Here is a 12020-nt window from a genome sequence, read left to right on the forward strand (position 1 = left end):
TTTTTACAAGGTTTTTCACGCATTAGGATACACCCACGTGTATTTATGCTACCATAATGTATGTAAATTTTTGTTAATATTTTATTATTTTAGACACTGTCACTATTGGAATATTGCGCGAAATTTACTAAATTATCTATCCATTAAGCTGTCGTGTAAGCACCATTAATTTTGCTGCAATATTCACATCTTATATTTCACATCACTCACATTTTTGAATTTGTTACATCTACCAGCGCGAAGGAAATCCTTTACAATTTTCATTTATACATGGACACCATTCTTTATATTTATTCACTGTGTTAGTTCGTAATAATTCCATTTTTATTATTGATGGTTTTGGGTTTTTAACCCACCTTTATATAGCGCTACACTTTTATTTATATGTTTTCTTTGCCATTTATCCAATTTGGTGTGTTAGCTGCTGAGTATTTAGAGTAGCGTGAAATTATTATTATTTCCGACATAGAAAAGTCCCTACCTGCTGTATGCGCATCAATTGAGGCCTTTAGTGTTATTTCTCATTATAAAATGAATGTATCCAAATGCCAAGTTTTAACAGAAACCACCCAAATTACCCTGATCAAAAGTTTACATACCCTGGTGATTTTGGCCTGATAACATGCACACAAGTTGACACAAAGGGGTTTGAATGGTTATTAAAGGTAACCATCCTCACCTGTGATCTGTTTGCTTGTAATTAGTGTGTGTATATAAAAGGTCCATAGGCGTGCGCAAGGGGTGTGCCAGTTGTGCCTGGGCACACCCTAATCCCGGGGTTGGCAACCTGTCAATGGTGGGCAGGTGACAGGTAAACCACAACCCTTCCTTGCGGACCCTCAGAACCTGGACAGGAGAGATGGGGTGGGTGAAATTTAGTGGAACCGATCTGTATTTTCCTCCTGCAGCAGCTGAAAGTAGGCTTCTCCTCTCCCTTTTGTCAACATTCAGCTGCCACAGGAGGAAAATATAGGGGATTGGTACTAATATATGCCACTCCCGCCACCCCTCATTTCCCTGTTCCTCTTCCTTCTGTTGCCTGGGTCTCCCATGTGCTCCCTTGCTCCCCCTTCCTCCAATTGTTTCAGGATGGAGAGCGGGGAAGAGGCCGGTAAATATGTCAAAGGCATATGTGTTGGAGCTTTGAAGTGCACACCCTAATGCAATAGGCTGCGCACACCTATGAAAAGGTCAATACGTTTCTGGACTCCTGACAGATCCTTGCATCTTTCATCCAGTGCTGCACTGACGTTTCTGGATTCTGAGTCATGGGGAAAGCAAAAAAATTGTCACGGCCACGCACATTGGGTCCTCCTGCCGCGCAGCTGCCCTGCGCACGCCCCTGTAGCGGCGCACCCGCACCCTCTGGCGGCTCTTTAAGGAACCCCGTACCTGTACGGGGTTTCGTGAAGGGGAGCCGTTCAGCCCCTGTAAATGGACGTGAGCCAGTCAGGAACCGGTTAATAAAATCCTTAAAATTAAAAAAAAAAGGATACATTTTTTCCATGACACATCGAATGGCAGTAACCATAACTTCTATGTAAAAAAATCTAACAAAACTGTATTTGACAAATGAATAAAAACAAGACTTGAAACCAAATAAATACATAAATGCTCCTTTCTGGGCGATTAGTTGGGGACCATTCCCTAGTCTCCCTTTTCCTTGAGTGCATAGCTATCCTAACTCATATTTCAAAGAAATAACTTAATGGTGGTTCACTGGAGGACTGAAATGCTTATAAATATTCAGTACTACCATTCACCATCAACATAATGAAGAAAATTATTATTTTCATCCCTATATATGAGAATTCAGAGCCTTTTATGACAGTATTGTATACAGGATTGCTAGAGCAGACAAATAAATGTAGTGTAATGCAATGTGCTATTGGTACTATTGGAGCTGTCATAGCTTTGTTCATCAGAACAGTCAGATATTCAGCAGTGACAGAAAGGTTTAGAAGACTAATACAGATATGTTCACCTATAGGTGCTGACAAGTCATACATGTAGCAGTGACATCCATTTAGAGAGGCCAGGGGCCATATTTGAAGTGATTGTAAAGGCTCAAGGTTTTTTATATTCATGCATTGTATCTTCATGCATCCCCCCAGCTCCCCCAATACTTACCTATCTCAATCCCATCTCAATCCAGCAATGTGCACAAGAGCAGCGGCTCTCCTGGGTCTCTTCCTCTTTATTGCTTGAGACAGCAGAGGGAGCCACTGGCTCCCACCACTGTTAATCACAGCCAATGGGTCAAAGAGGACAGAGCGGGGGTGGGGCGAGAAGAGCCAGGATCCATGTTTGCATGGACACACATAGCAGTTGGTCTGGAGCAAACCTGTTGGGGTGGGCACTTGGCAGGAGGGAGGGGCTAGGAGTGCCAGCGGGGAACTCGAGAAGAGGATTAGTTTGGCTGCTCTGTGCAAAACCACTGCACAGAGCAGGTAAGCATGACCTTCTAGACCTAAAAGCCTCTTGTTCACTTAGTTAAAGTTGAAATGTGGGCAAAGGCAAAAATAAAATATAGTATATGCTTCTTTCTGACAGTAACATTAAATTAGTATTAAACCCTCAGCTTTTAATTCATATTTCCATCTAGCTTCAATTTATTATCTGTATTTCCAAAAATGTTATTATTTTGCTCCAAAACATGTTTTTGTTAACACTTCAAAACTTGCCTTTTGCTATCTTGCTTTCCCAGCAGCTTCCCCAAACTTCCAATCAGGGAACGCACACTGTTCATATCATAAAATCATCAGTTTTATACTTATTTCAATGAACTTTATTGCTCTTATTTTTCTTTCCGCTGGTCCCTCTTACCTCAGCTCCCTGCACTGGAGAACCAGCATTTAATTTTTTTTTTAATAAACATTATTCCACAGCTTTTTTTATAGTGTCATGTAATCAAATGCAGCCCACTGTCCTGACGGGGGGCACACATGATGGGGTGGCAATGTTGAAGCCCCAGGGATACTCAGAAGGCATCATAGCCTCCATATAGAATGCATTTCATGGTAAATAGTTCTAATTTTCCTTTAAACCACTTCTGGACCTCCGCACAACTATATACGTCCTCACCGCGAGATCACTTTTATCGGTGGCCGGAGAGGGCCCCCCCCTCCCGCCGCGATCCGGTGCCCTCTGCCACTTACCGGAGCCGTCGGCAGCAGCGGAGGCGATCCAGTCCTCTCGGTGGCTGTGCATGGAGACGAGTGAGGGGAAGATGGCCCCCACCCGTCTCCATGACACTGCAGGGCGGAAGCAACGTCAAAACGTCACTTCCACCCATAGGGCCATTTTTTTTTTCATTATTTTAAATTACAAAATGATTTTTTTTTTTATTGCATTTTAGTGTAAATATGAGATCTGAGGTCTTTTTGACCCCAGATCTCATATTTAAGAGGACCTGTCATGCTTTTTTCTATTGCAAGGGATGTTTACATTCTTTGTAATAGGAATAAAAGTGACGCATTTTTTTTTTAAACAGTGTAAAAATAAAAAATAAAAGGTAAAATAAATAAGAAAAAATAAGAAAAAACATTTTTTTAAACGCGCCCCATCCCACCGAGCTCGCGTGCAGAAGCTAATGCATACGTGACTAGCTCTTGCATATGAAAATGGTGTTCAAACCACACATGTGAGGTATCGCTGCGATCAGTAGAGCGAGATAAATAATTCTAGCCCTAGACCTCCTCTGTAAAGCAAAACATGCAACCTGTAGAATTTTTTAAATGTCACCTATGGAGATTTTTAAGGTTAAAAGTTTGTCGCCATTCCACGAGCGGGTGCAATTTTGAAGTGTGACATGTTGGGTATCAATTTACTCGGCATAAAATTGGGCTAACTTTACAGTTGTCTTATTTTTTAATTAAAAAAAGTGTATTTTAAAAAAAAAAAAAAGTGCGCTTGTAAGACCGTTGTGCAAATACGGTGTGACAGAAAGTATTGCAACGACCGCCATTTTATTCTCTAGGGTGTTAGAAAAAAATGTATAATGTTTGGGGGTTCTTAGTAATTTTCTAGCAAAAAAAAACTGTTTTTAACTTGTAAACAACACATCTAAAAAAGAGGCCTGGTCCTTAAAGACAAAAGAACACAGAGTAAGAAAGAAGCCAACATTTCAGCAAGAGTGATGCTACCACCAAAAGAGGGGGAGGGGGGAGAAAATTTAAAAAAAAAAGGGGGAAAAGGTGGTTAGGAAATTAGGTAATTATACGTGACAGCTTCCCATTGTCAATGGTTGCAAAGGACAGCGGCAGGGTGCACAACTGCACATACATCCCTAGCACAGCCTTAAAATTTCCTAGCCATGTAAGGTGGGGTCCCAGTGATGTCATTGACCATATATAGTCATGTCTCTATACAGTCAATTACATCACTGGGAGACCCCAGCCCCCTTGTATATAACAGTTGCCATCCAGAAAACATGTCATTCGGCGGGTGACAAGCAAACAAGTGGGACATGGCCTGGTGATGGCATTGTTTCTTCTTTCGGGGGACATCATCTTTCGTATATTGTAATTGTCGTGGATCTGCATCACTGGGTGACATGATTAACAATGGATTTTCAATGAGGGACAATTTTTTTTTTTAATATATATACATATATATTTAAGGACTTTAGACATTTGGTTGTCTTTATTTCTAGGGTTTAGGCTTTTTTTGAATGAGTAGAGGTTCTATGTATCCCATACTCATTTAAATAGGGGACAGCCAGTATCAGAGTGTCCCCTTATTGTTAAAAGGGGCTTCCAGATTCTGATAATCCCCCACCTATAGATCCTCACAACCACCAGGTCAGGGTTGTGGGAAAGAGATTCTTGTCATGAATATGACCAGGAAATTTGTCTCATACCTCCCCCTTTCCTGGCCAGCCAGGCTGCATGCTCCAATTAAGGGTCTGGTTTGGATTTCTGGGTTTTTTTTTCTCTTTTGGGTTAGGTAAACCCTAAAATCTATACCAGACTTGCTGTTGGATGTGCTACAGTAAAATTACATTTACCAATAAAAAAATGTACAGTTAAAATTGCAGCCAATGATATTCATTGAGAGCTTCTCGAAAAAAAGCACACAGACCCAGTGGCGGCTGGTGCTCAAAATTTTTTGGGTGCGCAAACTGAAAAATTCTGAAAAAAAAACCATCAATTGCAGCCTCACTGTGCCCATCAATTGCAGCCACTGTGCCATCAAACGCAGCCACTGTGCCCATCAAACGCAGCCACTGTGACATCAAACACAGCCGCAGTGCCCATCAAACGCAGCCACTGTGCCCATCAAAGGCTGCCACTGTGCCCATCAAATGCTGTTACCGTGCCCATCAAATACCGCCACTGTGCCCATCAAATGCCGCTACTGTGCCCAAATGCCACCACTGTGCCCATCAAATGCCACCACTGTTCCCATCAAATACCGCCACTGTGACCCCCCCGCCCACTCCCCGTCTGAACAGCACTTACCCTATCTTGGTGGCTAGTCAGGCAGCGGGTGACAGCGGTGAGCTGTGGGACCTTGCAGCGGCAAGCTGTGTCTTCCATGCTTATCCTCCTGATAGGTGTTCAATCACAGCGCATGTTGTTTCAGCCAATCAGGTGACGGGTAACACACCCGCCCTTCCTGACTGGCGGAGATGCAATTCAGTGTCAGAAAAAGTGAATATTCATTCGCTTTTCCCTGACACACCTGGGTGAACTGCAAGCACAATGCTTTGCACTCCGAGTTTACCTTTTTTAAAGCCTATTAGAGCCTATGGCTCTAATCAAGTGCTTCAAAAAAACACCCTGTCACTGTAATTCAGGCGCCCGGTGTCCGAAAAGGAATCAGACGCCTGAATGCATGAATCTATCCTTTATACACAGAGGGGAGTGGCTGGAGAGAGGGGGTGGTGCCCGTGCGCCCTTAATGAATGCATGGTCACTGCACAGACCCCTACAAAGGTCCCCCAGAATACATAGCAGACCCTTTGGTGGATATGAGTGTTTTTTTTTTTTTTTACAAAGAATCTGTCAATGACAGCTGTCAATTTTCTTTGCCAACAATTTTAAAACGTTTTCCTTTGTAAATGTCAGTGCTGTTGCAGCACCTTCTGTACATCACAGAAATGTTTCCCTTCACAGGTAGGATTAGGATACCCACCAGGCATCTTATTTAAAGGAATTGGACATGTTTAATATTTCACTTTATGCAATTAAAAAAAAAAATCACTGCTCTTCGCTAAATGTATGTTTATTTTTATTTTTTTGCATTACTACATGTTCCAGTGCCCACCTCCATGCAATTTTTTGACACTCCCTTTGCTTTTAAACCCAGAAAATTAGGCATTTTTTAAATTTGCCAGATCATATTGATTTCAATAGGGTGCAGGTTCAACATCCAAAGTTCGCCAAATCCTTGCTGAGCTGAACCAAGGGCAGTTTGGCTCTTCACTAATTGTCACCCTATGGACAGGGTACAGATTTTACTGAAGTGAAAAAATACTTCCAAAATGAAGCAATACTTCAAGCATAACTCCACTTTTGTTGAGAAAAAAGCACCCCCCTGGGTAATATATGTTCATTACAAGGATTTTAAAAGACTTTGTTGCAGATTCCTACCTTTTGTTATTCTAAAGAAATATCTATGTGTTTCTCTGTGACCATGTGGAAAAATTAGTCTAATGGGAGTGGTTTCATAATTAGCTGTGCACCTGCAGGGCACTAATGAGGAAAGCTGCTGAGCCTACATTCCTTTAGATGTGTTCCTATTGGGAGTATCTCAATACATTTTTGTTCCAGGGGATGCCTGAAATCTGACTTGTATCTTAGTGCAGACTTCTGGCAAAATCAGTGAGCCAATCACACAAGCAGGAAATTATGTTTCTGGGGGGCGTACTGTACACATTCTATGTACAGAACACCTCCAGGTAGCCATATTCCATTGCATTTTCAGAAAATTACAGCGGCTGCAGATTGAAAAGGATAGTTAGTTAACTTTTATTAACATTCAATTACAATATGACTTGTGTCGCAATTGTATATGCTATATAATTTTTTCTTTATTTGCTATTTTTTTCTCCACAAAAGTGAAGTTACTCTGTAAAGAGTAATACAGTTTTAGAAGGGCATAACTTCTAATAATTTCCAAGAGTACCTTGCTCCAGGTACATTTATGTTGGCCAATAGCCAATAATATCACAGAAGACTGAATTGTTAATGCAGGTTTGGGCAGTGACGGCCCGTCCATTAGGGGCGCAGGGGTGCCGCTCCACCTAATCCATTTGCATGGCCCCTAATCTACATGCAGGGCACTGGATGCATAGATTTCAATGTTTTTTTGGGTTTTTTTGAAGCACGTGATTAGAGCTGGAGGCTCTAACTGGCTTTTAAAAAGGGTGGACTCGGGGCGCAGAGCACTGTGCCCCGAGCCCACCCACTTGTGTGACAATAGCAAATTAATATTAGCTATTGCTTTCCTGATTCTCCTCCTGGCCAATCAGGAAGCTGGTCCTAAGACCGGATTGGCCAGGGAGTCTCAGGATCCACTTCCTGTTCGGCCGGGAGGAGAATGCCTGGCTCTTCTCTCATCGCTTCATCTCGGCTTGGCTCCCAGCTCGGCTTGGATCCCATCTGCCTCCTTACAGTAAGGCATCTGATCGTGGCCTCCCGCCCGTCAGTAAGAATATATTATCAATGGCTGCAAAGGCAGATGCAAATGTTTGCAATGATATTGAACAATTGGTAAATGAGAAGTGTGTATTGGAACAGAAAATTGAGGAGTTGAAACAAACGTGTACATTAAGAGAAAGTTGTATTGCATCGTTGAATCAAAGAGAGTCTGAGAATGAGCGTATTATACTGCTGCTTAGGAAGGAATTATAGGGTGCACAAGCAGCCATAATGGAGTTATCCTCCACACATGCAAAAGCTAAACAGTCTCAGTGCTCAGCAAAGGTAGATGCTCTAGAAGAGGGATCTCAAACTGGCGGCCCTCCAGCTGTTGTGAAATTACAAGTCCCATGAGGCATTGCAAGGTTCATAGTTACAAGCATGACTCCCACAGGCAGAGGCATGATGCGACTTGTAGTTTCGCAACAGCTGGAGGGCTGCCAGTTTGAGACATCTTCTCTAGAATAGGGATGAGCCGAACACCCCCCTGTTCGGTTCGCACCAGAACATGCGAACAGGAAAAAAGTTTGTTCAAACACACGAACACCGTTAAAGTCTATGGGACACGAACATGAATAATCAAAAGTGCTAATTTTAAAGGCTAATATGCAAGTTATTGTCATAAAAAGTGTTTGGGGACCTGGGTCCTGCCCCAGGGGACATGGATCAATGCAAAAAAAAGTTTTAAAAACGGCCGTTTTTTCAGGAGCAGTGATTTTAATAATGCTTAAAGTCAAACAATAAAAGTGTAATATCCCTTTAAATTTCGTACCTGGGGGGTGTCTATAGTATGCCTGTAAAGGGGCGCATGTTTCCTGTGTTTAGAACAGTCTGACAGCAAAATGACATTTTGAAGGAAAAAACTCATTTAAAACTACCCGCGGCTATTGCATTGCCGACAATACACATAGAAGTTCATTGATAAAAACGCATGGGAATTCCCCAAAGGGGAACCCCGAACCAAAATTAAAAAAAAAAAATGACGTAGGAGTCCCCCTAAATTCCATACCAGGCCCTTCAGGTCTGGTATGGATATTAAGGGGAACCCCGGCCAAAATTAAAAAAAAAAATGAAGTGGGGTTCCCCCTAAATTCCATACCAGACCCTTCAGGTCTGGTATGGATTTTAAGGGGAACCCCGCGCCAAAAAAAAAAAAAAAAAAAAACGGCGTGGGGTCCCCCCAAAAATCCATACCAGACCCTTATCCGAGCACGCAACCTGGCAGGCTGCAGGAAAAGAGGGGGGGACGAGAGTGCGGCCCCCCCCCTCCTGAACCGTACCAGGCCACATGCCCTCAACATTGGGAGGGTGCTTTGGGGTAGCCCCCCAAAACACCTTGTCCCCATGTTGATGAGGACAAGGGCCTCATCCCCACAACCCTGGCCGGTGGTTGTGGGGGTCTGCGGGCAGGGGGCTTATCGGAATCTGGAAGCCCCCTTTAACAAGGGGACCCCCAGATCCCGGCCCCCCCTGTTTGAAATGGTAAGGGGGTACAAAAGTACCCCTACCATTTCACTAAAAAACTGTCAAAAATGTTAAAAATGACAAGAGACAGTTTTTGACAATTCCTTTATTTAAATACTTCTTCTTTCTTCTATCTTCCTTCATCTTCTGGTTCTTCTGGTTCTTCTGGCTCTTCTGGTTCTTCCTCCGACGTTCTCGTCCAGCATCTCCTCCGCGGCGTCTTCTATCTTCTTCTCCTCGGGCCGCTCCGCACCCATGGCATGGGGGGAGGCTCCCGCTCTTCTCTTCTTCTTCATCTTCTTCTCTTCTTCTCTTCTTCATTTTCTTCTCCGGGCCGCTCCGCATCCATGCTGGCATGGCGGGAGGCTCCCGCTGTGTGACGGCGCTCCTCGTCTGACAGTTCTTAAATAACGGGGGGCGGGGCCACCCGGTGACCCCGCCCCCCTCTGACGCACGGACATGACGGGACTTCCCTGTGGCATTCCCCGTGACGTCACAGGGAAGTCCCGTCAAGTCACCGTGCGTCAGAGGGGGGCGGGGTCACCGGGTGGCCCCGCCCCCCGTTATTTAAGAACTGTCAGACGAGGAGCGCCATCACACAGCGGGAGCCTCCCGCCATGCCAGCATGGATGCGGAGCGGCCCGGAGAAGAAAATGAAGAAGAGAAGAAGAGAAGAAGAGAAGAAGATGAAGAAGAAGAGAAGAGCGGGAGCCTCCCCGCATGCCATGGGTGCGGAGCGGCCCGAGGAGAAGAAGATAGAAGACGCCGCGGAGGAGATGCTGGACGAGAACGCCGGAGGAAGAACCAGAAGAGCCAGAAGAACCAGAAGAACCAGAAGATGAAGGAAGATAGAAGAAAGAAGAAGTATTTAAATAAAGGAATTGTCAAAAACTGTCTCTTGTCATTTTTAACATTTTTGACAGTTTTTTAGTGAAATGGTAGGGGTACTTTTGTACCCCCTTACCATTTCACACAGGGGGGGGGCCGGGATCTGGGGGTCCCCTTGTTAAAGGGGGCTTCCAGATTCCGATAAGCCCCCCGCCCGCAGACCCCCACAACCACCGGCCAGGGTTGTGGGGATGAGGCCCTTGTCCTCATCAACATGGGGACAAGGTGTTTTGGGGGGCTACCCCAAAGCACCCTCCCAATGTTGAGGGCATGTGGCCTGGTACGGTTCAGGAGGGGGGGGCCGCACTCTCGTCCCCCCCTCTTTTCCTGCGGCCTGCCAGGTTGCGTGCTCGGATAAGGGTCTGGTATGGATTTTTGGGGGGACCCCACGCTGTTTTTGTTTTTTTTTTTGGCGCGGGGTTCCCCTTAAAATCCATACCAGACCTGAAGGGTCTGGTATGGAATTTAGGGGGAACCCCACGTCATTTTTTTTTTTTTACATTTTGGCCGGGGTTCCCCTTAATATCCATACCAGACCTGAAGGGCCTGGTATGGAATTTAGGGGGACTCCCACGTCATTTTTTTTTTTAATTTTGGTTCGGGGTTCCCCTTTGGGGAATTCCCATGCCGTTTTTATCAATGAACTTCTATGTGTATTGTCGGCAATGCAATAGCCGCGGGTAGTTTTAAATGAGTTTTTTCCTTCAAAATGTCATTTTGCTGTCAGACTGTTCTAAACACAGGAAACATGCGCCCCTTTACAGGCATACTATAGACACCCCCCAGGTACGAAATTTAAAGGGATATTACACTTTTATTGTTTGACTTTAAGCATTATTAAAATCACTGCTCCTGAAAAAACGTCCGTTTTTAAAACTTTTTTTTGCATTGATCCATGTCCCCTGGGGCAGGACCTGGGTCCCCAAACACTTTTTATGACAATAACTTGCATATTAGCCTTTAAAATTAGCACTTTTGATTTCTCCCATAGACTTTTAAAGGGTGTTCCGCGGCATTCGAATTTGCCGCGAACACCCCAAATTGTTCGCTGTTCGGGCGAACTTGCGAACAGCCAATGTTCGAGTCGAACATGAGTTCGACTCGAACTCGAACCTCATCCCTACTCTAGAACAACAATTAAGTAAACCTGATGCTCTTGTTGATGCAAGTGAGGTAGCTATGGTAGGAATCAATGTTGGAGATCTGAATGAGGGGTACCTAAATAAAAGTGTGGTAACTGCGCTTGAAATTTATTTAGGAGTTGAAATGGAAATCTTTTCAAGCATAGTAACACGGTGACAGTGTTCTGATGAGTCCATTGCTAGTGAATCCTCAGACAATGAAAGTATAAAATCTCTTGATTCCAATCATAGTAATGCTATGCAGCAATAAGAGTCGCCATATGCTCAGAGAAGGGCCTATGCAGGGAGACCTGCTCTCAAATGCTTTGTTTGTAAAAAGGGGGGTCACATTGCAAGGTATTGTTTGGTGGCTAAAAATGATATTCAAAGGAAATTGCACCACCCAAAAACTACACCAAGGCGTTATGAAGTTTATTCTGTGAGATGGGGTACCAATACAAGGCCATAGTAATCAAACCCGTGCCCCTTTCAAAATCCAAATGCTGAGGCTACAAACTGAAAATAGTCAGTTAAGGCAGGAATAGCATCTTTATATGGATCAGCTGAATAGACTCAAAATGGAGGTAACCACATGTTTATTAAAGTATAGCACTGGGGGAAACAAATCTTTTGTTAACAGCCCTTAATGAGTCGCATGGATAGTAAGAATTTTCTGGTTAATGTTTCTTTGCTATGAATTAAGCTGTGTACACACGAGCGGAATGTCCGACAGAAAAAGTCAGACGGAAGCTTTTCTTCGTATATTCCGATTGTGTGTGTGCCTCATCTGACTTTTTTTTTTTTTAATTCTGACGGACCTAGAAATAGAACATGTTCTAAATATTTCAGACGGAACCAATTCCTATCGGGAAAACCGCTCATCTGTATGCTGTTCCGATGG

Source organism: Aquarana catesbeiana, linkage group LG07, assembly GCF_042186555.1.
Source record: "Aquarana catesbeiana isolate 2022-GZ linkage group LG07, ASM4218655v1, whole genome shotgun sequence".
Taxonomy (NCBI): domain Eukaryota; kingdom Metazoa; phylum Chordata; class Amphibia; order Anura; family Ranidae; genus Aquarana; species Aquarana catesbeiana.